This window comes from Tachyglossus aculeatus, chromosome 9 (assembly GCF_015852505.1).
Source record: "Tachyglossus aculeatus isolate mTacAcu1 chromosome 9, mTacAcu1.pri, whole genome shotgun sequence".
Lineage (NCBI taxonomy): Eukaryota > Metazoa > Chordata > Mammalia > Monotremata > Tachyglossidae > Tachyglossus > Tachyglossus aculeatus.
In genome coordinates this window covers 8,345,362-8,349,445 of record NC_052074.1, presented here as the reverse complement: position 1 = coordinate 8,349,445, position 4,084 = coordinate 8,345,362, and the positions used below count along the sequence as shown (strand labels likewise).

At 45.4% G+C, this 4,084-nt stretch overlaps 1 non-coding gene across 1 annotated transcript; it reads left to right on the top strand.

Annotated features, from left to right (window-relative positions):
• Window positions 1–515: 515 nt before the first annotated feature.
• LOC119932738 lies at window positions 516–653 on the top strand. Its single transcript, XR_005452477.1, has one exon. It is a non-coding gene; the product is annotated as a small nucleolar RNA SNORA7 (small nucleolar RNA).
• Window positions 654–4,084: the final 3,431 nt, after the last annotated feature.

The following is a 4,084-nucleotide window of genomic DNA, read 5'->3' as shown; positions in this document are numbered from 1 at the left end:
AGGAGAAAGCCTATGGTTCTGGGATACTCTTTAGGCCCTTTTCTTCTGGATCATTCAGGCTCACTGCCGCCTTGATTTGAATTTGATCCCAACTTCACTGGCGCTGAATTTTTCTTCCCCAATACAGATCAATCAATCAATCAATCACATTTATTGAGTACTTACCATGTGCAGTGCACCGTACTAAGCACTTGGGAGAGTACAACATACTAGAGTTGCTAGACGTGTTCTCTATGTTATATAGGAGACATGACAAGCTTTACTATTTGCCTTTTGGATACTGTCATCATCACATTGTTGAACGCAGGGACTGAATCCAATCAGAGCGTCTTGTATCTCACCCAATGCTTAAAAACATTAATCAGTTAATCAATCAATTGTATTAAGTGCTTACTATGTACAGAAGACTGTTTTAAAGGCTTGGGAAAGTACAGTATAACAGACTTGGTAGTCATGTTCCTTATACTCTAGATGGGGAGATAGATATTAAAATAATTTATGGGTACTTGCATAAGCCCCTCTCAGAGTCACAGCTGGAGAGTTTCCAGTACTCTACCAGTCTCGACTATGGGAGGGAGAGTCAAGCAGAAGCCTAGCCATTCCATTTCTAGCTTGGGCAGTGGCTAAATAGAGGAAGGCAATCTGCTACAAGTCATAACTCACCTGTGCTGGGCAGCAGTGGCACAGAAGGGAGTCAAGGGCGGAGACTCAAATTGACAGCGCGCTAAGGAGGCAATGGTAAACCACTTCTGTATTTTTACCAAGATCCAGGAGCATGGGTGACACAGAAGAGGGAGGAAGTAGGGGAAAGAAGGACTTAGTTGGGGAAGGTCTCTCAGAGGAGATGTGCTTTCTTTAATACTTTGAAGGCTGGGAAAGTGATCGTTTGTCAGATATGAAGACAGGATTCCAGGCCAGAGTCAGGTCATTGGCGAGGGGTTGGAGGTGAGATAGATGAGATAACAGCAGGTGTATAATACATTTCCAGATTATGATTTTTTTTATTAAGAGTCACACCAGGAGGTGTGGTTTGCGCTCTCAAGGGCTCACAGTCTAGTGGGGAGGAAGGAAACAGAAAGATGTCCAACCTAAAAAACACCACTGCCATTGGAAGCTTTCTTTGGAGGCTAGATGCGAGACAGAGGGACAGGATGGGTATCCAAAGGGAAGGCCATAATCAGAGGTTAAATCCTCTCCAGAGGACTGCACCAAGAATGTCTTCTCTGCGATTTTAAACCAAGCCGACTCTAGGGTGAGGAGGTCCATGCTTCAGATGCGGATTTGTGCTGAGCACCAGGGATAGGCTTGTCGAGGGATGCTCAATATCAGTGAAATTGATTGCTAATTGAATTAGTGAGGCAGCTCATTAAGCACTGTTCAAAAATAATTGTGGATTAAAAATCAAGTCTAAACATGTTGATTGGATTTGAGTAACAGAAGTGACTTTCCATGACCTGGACCTTAGTTAGTACAGTCTGTCCTGTTCCTTTCCTAGAGTAAGATCGTAATGGTCAGCAGATTGGAAATTCTGCCAGATGGATGACAATAAACCAATCCCTGGGACTCCCGGGGGACATATCTGTGTACCCCAAGTCTCCCAGAACGGGACACACAGAGCGAGATCCAGATGGGCTCAGAGCCCAAAGGAGAGGTAGGCCACTCAAGAGGACGTGATCAATCAATCGATGCCATTTATTGAGTGCTTACTGTGTGTGAGAAGCAGCTTGGCTTAGTGGAAAGAGCCTGGGCTTGGGAGTCAGAGGTCACGGGTTCTAATCCTGGCTCTGCCATTTATCAGCTGTGTGACCTTGGGCAAGTCACTTAACTTCTCTGTGCCTCAGTTACCTCATCTGTAAAATGGGGATTAAGACTGTGAGCCCCATGTGGGGCCTGTATCTACCCCAGCGCTTAGAACTCTGCATGGCGCATAGTAAGTGATTACAAATACCATCATCATCATCATCAGGGCACTGTTCTAAGCACTTGGGAGACTCCAATGCAGCAGGAATGATCAAGCACATTCCTTGCCCATAATGAGCGTACATACCAAAGAAAGAGGAGAGAAGAACCTGGAAAGTATCAGTCAGTCAGAAATCTCCCAGATTCCTAACCAGAGTTTCAAGATTTGTGGGTAAAGGCAGGAGGGGAAACTTATCCAGAAGCACCTATAATAATAAGGATTATGGTACTTGTTAATAATAATAATAATAATAATAATAATAATAATAATAATAACGGCATTTGTTAAGCACTGACTATGTGCAAAGCACTGTTCTAAGCGCTGGGGAGGATACAAGGTGATCAGGTTGTCCCATGTGGGACTCATAGTGTTAATCCCCATTTTACAGATGAAGTAACTGAGGCACTGAGAAGTGAAGTGACTTGCCCAAAGTCACACAGCTGACAAGTGGTGGAGCCGGGATTAGAACCCATGACCTCTGAGTCCCAAGCCTGGGCTCTTTCCACATAGCCACGCTGTTAAGCCACTTACTATGTACCAAGCACTGTTCTAAGTGCTGGGGTAGTTACAAGGTAGTCAAGTTGGACACAGTCCCTGTCCCACATCGGGCTCCCACTCATTCATTCATTCATTCAATCGTATTTATTGAGCACTTATTGTGTGCAGAGCACTGTATTAAGGGCTTGGGAAGTACAAGTTGGGAACCTATAGTGACGGTCCCTACCCAACAGCAGGTTCACAGTCTAGAAGGGGGAGACAGAGAACAAAACAAAACATATTAACTAAATAAAATAAATAGAATAAATATGCACAAGTAAAATAAATAAATAAATAGAGTAATAAATATGTACAAACATATATACATATATACAGGTGCTGTGGGGAGGGGAAGGAGGTAAGGCGGGGGATGGGGAGGGGGAGGAGGGGGAGAGGAAGGAGGGGGCTCAGTCTGGGAAGGCCTCCAGGAGGAGGTGAGCTCTCAGTAGGGCTTTGAAGGGAGGAAGAGAGCTAGCTTGGCAGATGTACGGAGGGAGGGCATTCCAGGCCATGGGGAGGACGTGGGCCGGGGGTCGACGGCGGGGCAGGCAAGAAGGAGGCACAGTGAGGAGGTTAGTGGCAGAGGAGCAGAAGGTGTGGGCTGGGATGGAGAAGGAAAGAAGGGAGGTGAGGTAGGAGGGGGCAAGGTGATGGAGAGCCTTGAAGCCGAGAGTGAGGAGTGAGGAGTGAAAGTCATCCAGTGGCAAAGCTAACTTGTAGGAGTAAGTTAGGCATTTGAGAAAGCAGATGTGACTTGATGCTGAGATGCAACTCTTTCATACCATTTCACCAGGGACCCAGTGTGGCTTCTAAAGTTCTGAGTTTACACTCAGATTGTACCTTAAGCCTTGGAGGCTCTGGGTCTTTTTTTTTATTGTTACTGGAATTTCTTAAGCACTTACTATGTGCCAGGCACTGTGCTAAGCCCTGGTATAGATATGAGATAGGTTGAACACAGTCCATTCCCCAGATGGGGCTCACAGTTTAATCCCCATTTCATGGATGAGGTAACTGAGGCAAAGATATGTTAAGTGACTTACCCGAGGTCACCCAGCAGACACGCAGCAGAGCCAGGAGTAGAACCCAGGTCCTCTGACTCCTAGATCCATTTTCTTTGTACTAGGCTACACAGCATCCCCAGTATTATAACAGGGGAATAGGATTACTTTTATATATGGTGTACAGCATTCATTAAACTCAGATTCATTAAACTTGGACCAAGTGTCAAACTCTGTAGTAAGCAGATCAGAACACATTCCCTGTCCCCACATCCAAGAGGATGAATATCTAACCCCACATGTGGTAAGCGTTTAGGACAGTGCTTTGCACAGAGTAGGCACTCAGAAAGATTGATTGATGAGGAATCTGAGGCATGGAGAAGTTCAGTGACTTGTCCAAGCTCACACAGGAAGCCAGAGGCTGCTTGCCAATCCCATTCTTATTCTACTAGACTGCACTGCCTTCCAATTCTTGTCCAGCTGCTAAGGTAGAGCCATTAAGACGATTAAGGAACATACGCTTACAAACCCGTCTGGACTCTGCTTACTTGAGATGGAAAGGTCATACAGCAAATATTTGCAACAAGGG